The sequence below is a fragment of the Jaculus jaculus genome, chromosome 16, assembly GCF_020740685.1.
Source record: "Jaculus jaculus isolate mJacJac1 chromosome 16, mJacJac1.mat.Y.cur, whole genome shotgun sequence".
NCBI lineage: Eukaryota > Metazoa > Chordata > Mammalia > Rodentia > Dipodidae > Jaculus > Jaculus jaculus.
Genome location: NC_059117.1, coordinates 7,719,399 through 7,731,861, shown reverse-complemented (window position 1 = coordinate 7,731,861; position 12,463 = coordinate 7,719,399).

Below are 12,463 nucleotides of genomic sequence, written 5' to 3'. Positions count from 1 at the left end.
CTAGAAACTCTTATGTAATAATTATTTTCATTGATTTTATTTTATGTGGTTTTATATGTAGTTTTATATGGGAATAGCAACTTACTTCCCTGTTCCTACAATTTTCTAGATATTTTTTATGTTTCTAACATTTTGTTATTAGTGATCTAATAACCTATATGTTATGCTCTGTGCATTTTAGATACTTTGAAGATGTGTATTTTATTGGTATTTTCAAAATAATTAGAAAAATGGATTCATTTACTCTGTTTTTCAGTTTATATTCATTCATATTTTACTTTTAACATTATTCATATAGGCATATATACTCACCCCACACAAAAATAAATACTCCTAACTTTAAAACATTTACTAAGTTAATAAGCCAACATTTTTCTTTTTGTTTTTTAATCTCTTGATTACCACTGGATATGAACAAAATTAAATGTGGACTAGAGTGAAGACGATGAAAATTGAAACTAAGCAAAGATGGAAATGTAATTAGTAAAGCATGGATTAGAGATTAATTTATTAGCAATAATGAAGCACTTCACAGGTATCCTGGGGGACATAAACGGAAAGAGAGTTGCGAAGCACTTATCAAGATGGGCACACATTAAACACTTGATAAATTACAGTTCTTGTTCTTACCTTTTAAGACCTGGTTAAATGTGTCCCGTGAAACCATACATCATAGCTTCAGACCCTATTCTGCATAAGTATTATTTAGGTATTTGAAAGATGATACCACATTTCTCTCCAGAAACTCCTATGTTCCTTCAGTTCTATCACATAAAATAAATTCCCTGGTGACTTGTTGGATCAGTGTGATGGTTGTTTGAATGTAAATGTCCCCCATGGCCTTAGGTATTTTTGATTAAGCTACTGACTTAGTTCCCGGCAAGTGGGAGCCCTGCTGGAAGAGTACCACTAGGGGCAGATTTTGAGTTGGTTCCTTCTAGCAACCAAATAACCAGCCAGAACTGGCTCCAGCCATGGGTCTGGTGGTCTTCTGGGAAGAGCTAGTCCACCGACCCTGCCTGAGCCTGCAGAAAGAGAACTATAGTAAAGGGATTTACTACTCACACTGGTCTTACAAAAACAAATCCTGAAGAAGACAACAGGGACCAGCTGAGCAGCTCCCAGAACAATTTCAGTCACTCTGAACAACTTCCTCAGCCCCCCAAAAAGAGCACCAGGAACTATTGGCAATCTCAAGATGCCAAGATTGGAGCCACCACTCAAACAGCTCCAGCACAGCTGGTCTGAGGAGCAGATCTCCTGAACCAACCAGTCTAGCTGAGCCCACAGTGCAACAAAGAGGAAACCAGTTGGAAACTCAGCATAGTGAGACTAGAAGCCATCCCAAAAGGTAACAGGGTCATCTTACACTGGGGAAATATTTGCTTCAAAGCCATGTATATAGGCCTGCAGGAAAGGGCTAATTTCACTTCTCCTGTCAGGGCAAGTTACTAAATAAGAATCTCAGAGAGAAAATAATTCAAACCTAGTCCTCTTTGAAAAATACTGGTGTTTTAAATTTGAATGAAATATGTTTGGTTGGCTTTGCCATTTTTAAATAATTTGTGTCTTGAAATAGAATTCCACAGATTTTTTTAAATTTATAATATCTTTTTTTTTTTTTTTTCTATCTTTCTTGGGGACAGAGTATCACTCAGGCTTTGGCTTACCTGGAAAACCTTTACAGACCAGGAATCTCAGCCTCTCAATTGGTGGAAATGCAGATGCTAGTCAATATGCTTAGCCAGTCTAAGGTTTATGGTTATTCAAGTTCACTGGTTTGTATTTATTTCCATTTGTACATAAGTACTCAGTGCTGGTTCTGTTTGTGTGTGTATTGCTCGGTTGGATTTTTGCATTGTTCTGAATTTTCTCAACCCACCCTACTATTGGAATATTCTGCAACTCTTCCTACACACAACTTATTTACGTTCTGCCTTTTACCAATCATTTTTCCACACCCTCTCCTCCTTTTTTCCTCCTCACATTTCATAACTACAACCTTCCATGGGCTCAACAACTCCTACACTCCGTGGAAGCCGACACCACCTAATGCCCCTCTCCCAGGTACTTCAGCCACATGCGTCTGATTTTTCAAAGTTAATTCTAGGCTTCCCAGTGATTTACCTTATGCTGTTCCTAAGTAACAAAACCCTAGCATATCTCTACTAGCCTTGTTATTTTGCCCATCATCCATTAATGAAGCCAAAAGGAACATTGTTGTCAATTTGATACTAGAATACTTGCATATAAGGCATATTCAACAGCCTGGGTCACTCCTGTTACTCTATGAATCATAAGAGCCATAGCTGGCACCTTAGGCTCCTGCTCTGGAGATATAATTTCTGATTTACACATCTAAGAACTTATCAGATAATTAGAAAACCCAAGCATTGAATTAACTCAAGATGCAAAAATTCTCTACATCATAATACAAGAAACAAAAAATAAATCAAAGCAATATAATTCCACCAAAAATTACAATACAGCAAAAATGACCTTCAGTATACTTACTTAGAGGAAATGCCAGACAAAAATGTCTAAAGAATAATCATCATTATGTTCAAAGAACAAAACAAACTTTTGAAGGAATCTCAAGAGAACACATGGGGCAAACTTAAGAATTCAGAGGATAGTAGGAAAAGAAGGATTGCACTCTAAAAGGAATGGCAGGTATTTTCAAAAAAATTATGGAAGAGTGGGCTGGAGCAATGGCTTAGTGGTTAAGCGCTTGCCTGTGAAGCCTAAGGACCCCAGTTCGAGGCTCGGTTCCCCAGGTCCCACGTTAGCCAGATGCACAAGGGGGCGCACGTGTCTGGAGTTCGTTTGCAGAGGCTGGAAGCCCTGGCGCGCCCATTCTCTCTCTCTCCCTCTATCTGTCTTTCTCTCTGTGTCTGTCGCTCTCAAATAAATAAATAAAAAATTTAAAAAAAGTTATGGAAGAAAATTTACCCAAAATAGGGAAATAGAATCCAATACAGATAAGGAAGCATTTAGAACACCAGACAAGTCCAGAAAAGAGACTCTTCACAATGTTATAATTAAACTACTAAGCATACAGACCAAAGAAAATATATTGAAAGCAGTAAGGCAGAAACAATAAGTCACCTACAAAGGCAAGCCCATAAGGATAAAAGAAGGTTACTCAATACAAACTTTAAAAGCCAGAAGAGTTTGGAATGAAGTATTCCAAATTCTGAAAGAAAACAACTGTCAACCAAAATTACTATATACAGAAAAGCTATCTGTCACAATTGAAGGAGAAATAAGGACTTGCCATAATAAAAATAGGCTAAAGGAATCTATGACCACTAAGTCAACTCTATAGAAAATACTTGAAGATATCCTTCAGACTGAAGAGAAAGAAAAGCACATGATGTATCAGAAAATGAAAAAATAAACAGTAAATAATACAAAAGTAAGAATGGCATGGATAAATGCATACCTTTAAAATATAACTCTTAACAGCAATGGCCTTAATGCCTCAGCCAAAAGGCACAAACTGGCAGACTCAATTAAAAGGAACTTTTTTTTTTTCTGTTTTTTGCCTCCATGAAACTCACCTCTCCATAAAAGAGAGACACCATCTTAGGGGGAAAGGATGGAAATGGCATTTCAGGAAAATGGGTCTAGGAAACAAGCAGGTGCTGCTATCCTTATTCAGTCAGGATAGATTTCAAACCAACATCAGTTAGGGCAAATAAAGAAGGTCTTTCTGTCTCTTTGTTTGTTTTGAGGTAAGGTCTCACTCCAGCTCAGGCTGACCTGGAACTCACTATGTAGTCTCAGGGTGGCCTCGAACTCTCAGCAATCCTCCTACCTCTGCCTCCCAAGTACTGGGATTAAAGGCATGCCCCACCACACCCAGCTACAAGAAGATCTTTTTATATGGTTAAAGGAATACTCCAACAGGAGGACATTAACATTCTAATCATATATGCACCAAACATGGGTGCTCCTAATTTCATTAAGAAATAAAACCCACAAACCTACTGGGCATGGTGGCACATGCCTATAATATCAGCATTCGGGAGGCAGAGGTACTAGGATTGCATGATTTCAAGGCTGAGACTACGTAGTGAATTCCAGGACAGCCTGAGTTAGAGCAAGACCCTACCTTGAAAAATCAAAAACCAAGACCAAAGCAAAACAAACAAACAAACAAAAACCATACTAAACTTAAGGACAAAGATAACACTAAGCATAATTATAGTGGGTGATTTCAATGCCCCACTCTCACCAATTGGCAGGTCATCCTGACAAATAAATAAATGGAGAACTATCTGAATTAAGTGACCTCATAGAACAAATGGACATAGAAGATATCTACAGAACATTCCATCCAAATGCTGCCAAATATACAACAGTGCATGGGACATTCTCTAAAACAAACCCTGTATTAAGACACAAAACAAATCTTAAGAAATACAGGAAATTTTAAATAATTCTTTGTACCCTGTGTGATCACAGTTGGATTAAACTAGAAACCAACAGCAAGAAAAACTATAGAATATACACAAACTCATGAAAATTAAGCAGCATATTACTGAATAATAAACTGGTCATTGACAAAATCAAGAGAAAATAAAAAATCATATAATCAAATAATAATGAAAACACATCATACCGAAATCCATGGGATACAATGAAGATAGTCCTAAGAGGGACATATATAGTTTTAAGTGCCTATATTAAGAAATTAGAGATGTTACAAGCGAAAAACTTAATGACACATATTAAGGCCTTAGAAAAAGAAGAGTGACAGAAGCGAAAAATCAGTAGATGGAAAGAAATAGATCAGGGAGGACATTAATAAAATAGAAAAAAAAAAACACTACCAAGAATCAATGAAATGAAGAGTTTGTTCTTGACAGGGTAAACAAGATTGGTAAACCCTTTGGAAAACTAACCCAAAGAGAAGAGATGCAAGTTAATAAAATCCAAGATGAAATAGGTACATTTCACTGGTACAAGATACCAGTGAATTTCAGAAAATCTTAAGGACATACCTTAAAACACATATACCACTAAGTTTTAAAATATGGGGAAAAAGATGATTTTCTAGATATATATGACCTTCAAATATTAAAACAAGTTGAAATAAACCATTTAAACAGACCTATAAGGGTTGAAAGGATGGGTTAGCATTTAAGGTGTTTGCCTGCAAATCCAAAGGACATGGGTTCGGTTCCCCAGGACCTACTTAGCCAGATACACAAGGTGGCACATATGTCTGGAGTTTGTTTTCAGTGTCTGGGGGCCCTGGTGTGCCCATCCTACCTCTTTCTCTCTCCCCCTCTTTCTCTATCAAATAAAGAAAAATTAAGAAATAAAAGAACTTTAAACAGACTTATAATAAGCAACGAGATCAAATCAGTCATTAAAACTCTCCCAACTAAAAAATTTTCAGACCCAGATGGGTTCACTGGTGAATTCTATGAGACCTTCATGGAAAAACAAACACCAGTGCTTCTCAAACTTTTCCATAAAATAAAAAAGCAAGGAATACTACCAAGCTCCTTTTATGAAGCCAGCAGTGCCCTGATACCAAACAGAACAAAAACAGAAAAGCTACAGACCAATCTCCCTCATGAACATGCAAAAATTCTCAACAAATACTAGCAAACAGAATACAAAAATACATGGGAATGATTAGTCATCCCAACAGGTAGGTTTTATTCCTGAGATGCAAGGATAAACAACATACATGATTCAATATATGTAATACATTATATATAAGGACTGAATGACAAAAATCACATGAATATCTCAATAGATGCAGAAAAGATATTTTTAAAAATCCAAAATCCCATGTTCTTGGGTTGGAATAATGAATAATGTGAAAATATCAAATATACCAAAAACCATCAACACATTTAATGCAATCCCCGTCAAAATTGCAATGCCATTCTTCATTGATTAAAAAAAAAAAAAAAAAAAAAAAAAAAAAAAAAAAGATCTTAAAATTCATTTGGAAGCACAAAAACCTCAAACAGCCAAAATAATTATAAGCAAAAACTAAGGCTGGCAGTATCACCATACGTGATTTTAAGATATACTACAGATCCATGGAAACAAAATCAGCATGGCACTGGAACAAAAACAAACATGAATAATGGAACAGAAAAGAGGACCCAGATATAAACCCGGACATCTACATCCATCTGACTTTTGCCAAAAAGCCAAAAATATTCACTAGAGAAACGATAATCTTTTTAACAAATAGTGCTTGGAAAACTGGATATCTATATGTAGAAAGATAAAAATAGAGTTTTGTTTCCCTCCATATATAAGAATCAGGTCCAAATAGATCATAGACCTTGATATAAGATCTGAAACTCTGAAACAGTTAGAGGAAAATGTAGGAAAAACCCTTTAGCATATTGGCATAGTCAATAACTTTTTGAATATGACCCCAGTTGTTCAGGTAAAACCACTAATCAATCCCTGGGGCCTCAGGAAATTTAAAAGCTTTTGTATAACAAAGAACACTGTGAATAGAGCAAAGAGGCAACCTACAGAATGGATGAAAATCTTTGACAACTATACATCTGACAGCGGATTATATCTAGGATACACTAAGAACACATGAACAAACAAACAACTAAATAATATAAAATCAAAGAACCCTAACAAAAAATGAGCTATGGAACTAAATTGAGAGTTCTCAAAAGAAAAAAAAAAAGTACAGATGTTCTATAATCATCAAAAAAACATGTTCCACATTCTTAGCCACTAGGAAAATGCAAATGAAAAGTACTTTGAGATTCCATCTCACTCCTGTCAGAATATGTATCATCAAAAAACAAATGACAATTAGGTGCTGGTGAAAATGTAGAAAAACAGGGACATTTTACCCTGTTGGTGGGAATGTAAACTACTGCAGCCATTGTGAAAATAGGTGTGGAGTTTCCTGAGACAGATAAAAATAAACTTAACATATGACCCAGCTATAACATTCCTTGGAACATATCCTAAGGACTCATCTCACTATTGTAGAGATACTTGCTCATGCATGTTTATCGCTGTCTTTTATTTTTTTTTTATTTTTATTTATTATTATCCACTCCCAGATCTAGAACAGATGAAGCATTCCAGTGCTGAGAAACAAAATGTCCACTGTTATCTGTACTGAGTCCAGCGTGATTTAAGCCAGTAGGTGAGTAATAGACATAGGCTCCAAGAAATCCATGCTCAGACCAACCTCACAGCACAGTGATGGCCCTCCCTAAATCCCAACTCCCAAATCCACTGTAAATTTATATAAATTCTAATTTGAATTCAGAGCCAACCCTAGTGAGGGGGAAATTTAAGTGGCAAACTCCACAAATGCCAACAAATTGGGAATCTTATTGTCCTAGTCTTAAGGACTATATATGAACACTTATTCTCAAATTGTTCAGGTAAATTAAATTATTGTTGGTATACTTTCAACTTTTTAAGCTCTATTGTCAACTTCCAATTAAGGGGTGTGGAAGTACAAGACTGATATGCCCAGCAGAAGGTGGAGAAAACTCAATCCTAATACTATAGGGTGTGACTTGTGAACCCCAGGGCCAGAACTGGTTTATGCTCCCTAGTGAGCAATTGACCAGGGAAATACAGGAGGTTCCCAAAACAATGTATATCATTGCCAAGCACGTGGTAACCCAACAGAGCTAAATGGCAAGATCTTAATGCTGAAGACACAACAGGCTGATATCCTAGGATACCATCAGATCATATGGGAACAGAGAGGAAAGTCAGTCCTCTCTTGATAAATCCCTGAGGCACTGGAAAGTGCTATGGAAGTACTAGGTGACAGCAGTTACCATCAGCACAGAATAGCAGGAGGATTGAAAGCTCCACAACCCACTAGAAAGACAAAAGCCACATGCTTGTGCTGTAGTGACAAAAGGAAGGAACGTAGTGCAGGGATTTGGGAGGGGCAAAAGGTGAGGAATGAATATTATCGTGGAATACTGTTAACATTCATGCCAGTTGCCAATAAAATCTAAAAAAAAAAAATAATAAAAATAAATGATATGTATGAAAATGCTGGAATGAGATGTCTAGTAAATCTTTCAAAACAAAATGATTAAATTAGAAAAAAATGTTAAATCGAACATGAAACTGCCTGAAGAGACCACCTCTCCCTTCCTGGGCCCTTGCCCCCACATGGACATGAGAGGAGCAGTTGGGCCACGTGCAAAGGGAGAGGTGAGGTGTGTTTGTACCAGCTCTTCAGTTGAGGAGAAGAAACTCAAGTCAGAATTGTTGGAATATGTTACTCAATATTCCTAAGTTTCACCAAAAAGATGCGATATATGAGGAAAAAGAAAATGTGAGTCATACCCAGAAAAACAAAATAAAAAAAAAAAAAATCATCAGTACAGACATGGTGTCTCTGAAATGCGGGACTAAAGACTACAAGTTAGCTATTACAGAGATCTGCAAGGCACCAATTCATCTAAGGCTTACAGCATCAGAGAAATGTATGATAACAGCTACCCACCCAAGAGAGACTAGAAGTAAGGCTGTAACAAATACAAAAGGAGAACCAAATGAAAGTGATAGATTTCAGTGGGCTTCCAGAAATGTGGAGAGGCCATGGAAACATTATTGGTGTTGGCAATAGATAAAGAGAAACTAACCAAACTAAACTAAACTAAAATACAATAAAATTGAATGAATAAATAATATGAACCTCAAAGTATGATAGTCACATCATGAAGACCAACTGATTTATAATGGCATCCCCAGAAGATAAGAAAGGAATGTGAGGTACTAATATGTTCCAATAAACATAACTGAAACTTTCACAAATTTGACAATAGCACTACTTTATAAATTCAAAAAGTCTAATGAACTGCAAGTAGAAGTTGAAAGCCCGTCAAACAGGATCAACAAAGAGGACACCCATATGGTGATTTATTAGACAACCGAAAACTGAGAAGTCCATGAATAGGAGAGAACACAGGAGGGCAAAGTCATAATTATCACCCGTGTCCTCCTAACAAAATGTTGTCTGTTCTGCTCAAAATTCTACCTGAGATGAAAGAGTCTGCCAGTTGCTACTTAGATACCCACAAAGAAAGAAAGAAAGTACACTAGTAACATAAAAATATAAGATATATAAAATACTATAACAACCTTTTCTTCCTAAATTAATCTCATTAAACCTGTACTGCTGTTCTTATGGTCATCGTCTTCAGGTTGTAATAAATGATAATAGTACAAACTGAAAAAGAGAAAATGAGCTCTGAGAAAGTAGGCAGCTAGTTTCAATTTGAAGGGAATTTTGACAGTTTAAATTTTACACTATAATTCATAGATCAGACTCCAAGATTATAATAGGAAGCAGTATACAAAAGAAATAAAATGAAGCATTAGAACATATTTGTTAAAGATGAGAGGAGAAAGGTACAGACAAGACAAATATGAGACTACAGTAGCATTTGCTTATAATCCCAGAACTCCGAAGGCTCAGGCAGAAGGATCAAGAATTTTTTGTCGTTGTTGTTTTTTTAATAATTTTTATTTTTAATTACATATGGACATATTTAGTATGTAAACAACATATGTTGGTACCATCCTTTCCTCCCTGCCCCTCTTCTGAACAGGCCTTCCTGGTTAGGGTTGCAGGTCAACCCCATGGGGATTGTGGGCCATGCATTATTGTGGGGGAAGAGTCAATGTCCCAACTTGTGGCTCTAACAATCTTTCTGTTCCCTCTTCCACAAAATTTCCTGAGCCATGCTGAGAGCATTTTAAGTCTACTTCAGTGATGGGCACTTAGGAGCCTTTGGATCTCTGGTTTGATAGGTGTTGAGGGTCCTCAGTGTCTATCTCCATCACCCTTGTGCTGATATCAGATTCACTAAGATAGCAGCACTCTTGCTCATTTCCCCAATTCCTCTGTGGTTTCATCTGGGGCTGGGGTGGACTGCACTAGGTCATTTATGTCCTCAGGTCCAGCTCCCTTCTGAAAAAGAGAAGCAGATTCTCCAGTGGATAATGAAGTCAGCACTGGTTAAACAGGATAACCATTATTAATTCAGAAGAGAAGAAAAAGGGTATAGACCCTCTTATAGTCAAAGCTTAGTGGGAGATTGACAATGGAAAGTGGAATCATTATGTGGATATGATTCTGAATTGTTTCCCAGTTCCAGATATGGTTTCCTGTCCACTGAGTGGATCTGTGAGCCAATCCACCATGGTTGTGTGCCACTATTGCACTTGTGTGAGCATTAAGTCAGGTTGTTTGCTTCTGAGTCACTTAGACTTTGAATGACTTAAGTTTTAATTAACCTTCCTCTCACGCTTTCTTCCTTCATCCCTTTCCCTGAGTAAGACCATTGGTTGCTTGATACTTTGACTCTTCTGTTCCCCGTGAGGTGCCTTTTCTTTAGATTACTTAAAGATAACTACAGGCTTCCTCTTTTTTTTTTTTTTCTCTTTTGCACATTCATTGCATTCCATTTACATGTAATCCCAGTGGTAAAATTTTAATTTTTTTAATGTTTTTATTAGCATTTTCCATGATTATTAAAAAAAATCCCATGGTAATTCCCTCACTCCCCACCCCCCACGGAAAACATAACAGATCTCTGGGGTGGAGGGAGGGAGATGATGGAAGGAGGAGGAGGGATAAAAGAAGAGTGAGAATATATTTTTTAAATATCAAAATACAGACAAAATTTCAGAAATTTCAAAACTTAAAACATGGAGGATCATCACTATTGACTGTACAAACAAGTTTGCAAAAAATAACTTCTAGAAAACACAATTTTTCAAAGGTTCTTCCCAAAGAAATAAGACATCTGCACAGGTTTATAGTAAATAAAAGAATGATTAAGAATCTCCCCACACACTGAACATTCCAGGTGGCCTCCATTAGTGAGTTCTGTCATAGATTTACACAGTAAATAAGAATTCCCACTGATCTGCTAGAAAACACTAGTGGGGAATGCTGAAATGCACACAACTATGAGATTCCACCTTACTCCAATAAGAATGGTAATCATTAACATATCAAATAACAGTGAATGCTGGCCAAGGTGTGAAGAAATAGGTACCCTCATTCACTCTTGGTGGGATTGTAAACTTATAAAACCACTATGGAAATCAATATGGCGATTCCTGAAAAACATGAATATAGAGCTGCCAGCAGACCCAGATATTCCCTTACTGGGCATTTACCCTAAATTCTTCATGCTTCACTACAGAGATATTTGCTCAGCCATGCTTATAACTGCTCAATTCATAATAGCTAAGATTTGGAATCAATCTATATGCCTAGCATTGGACAAATGAATAACAAAGCTGGGGTACTTTTACACAATGGAATTCTACTTAGAAGTAAGAAAAAAGTGATACAATGAAACTTAAAGAAAAATGGTCAAACTTGGAACAGATCTTAGTGAACTCACACAATCACAAAAAGACAATCACCACGTATTCTCACTCATCTGTGGTTCATAACCTGGATCATCCTGAGTTGCTGACAGGCAACTCGAGGCCTGGAGAATAGGAAGGGAAGGGCTTGAGGAAAGGGGAAGGGAAGGGCTTAAAAATGAACCAAAAATGAACTGTTACAATATCAACCTTTATCCTTGAAATAGGCTAAAAGTTGAATTCAACAAGAGCATAGGGTGGGGGAAGCACCTGAAAGAAGGGCCCTGCGGAGGGAGGGATGAAGCCTATCCTTAATTTTCATTTTTGTTTTATTTTATTATTTGGCTCTGGCCTGCAACTCCCAGTACCAGAATTCAGTTACCACCTACAATGAGCTGTTGATCAGAGAAACCTACAAGGTCCCCCAAACAAGGCAGGCTTCTGTCAAAGCACTTGATTACCTGTTGCGGTAAATGATAAGACTACTCCTGACTACACCATACACCACCGACGTGGAACACTGAGAGATCTGGCTGGAATCCAAAAGAGAGCCAGATACCAGTAAGTTAGTCCATCTAGTGCTGGCAGATACTACATGAGCTAGTGGAGGAAAATGGCCAACTGTCCAAACAACCTGAGGTCTAAGCTACCCAGAAGCAAACACAGCGGCCTGAGGTACACACCCATGCAACAGTGACACACAGCCTCGGTGGGAAACCAATATCTTTCTGACTGGCTGAGATCTGCTCAGGGGAAAGAAAACCATATCTGGAACTGGGAAGCAAGTCAGAGTCATATTTAGACAATGATTTTTTTTCCTCAGTGTCAAGCTTCCACTAATCTTGGGCTAAAAGAATGACCACATCTATGAAATTCTCTCTAAATTAATAATGCTTATCCCATTTAACCTATGCTGACTTCTCTTCCCATCAGAGAATTTGCTTCTCTCTTTCATACAGGAGCAAGACTCATGAAAATAAACTACCCTTTGCACTTCGGCCAAGCCCTAGATGAAACCACAGAGGAATTGGGGAGATGAGCAAGAGTGCTGCTTCCATGGAGAGCCTGACAATCAGCAACAGGGTGA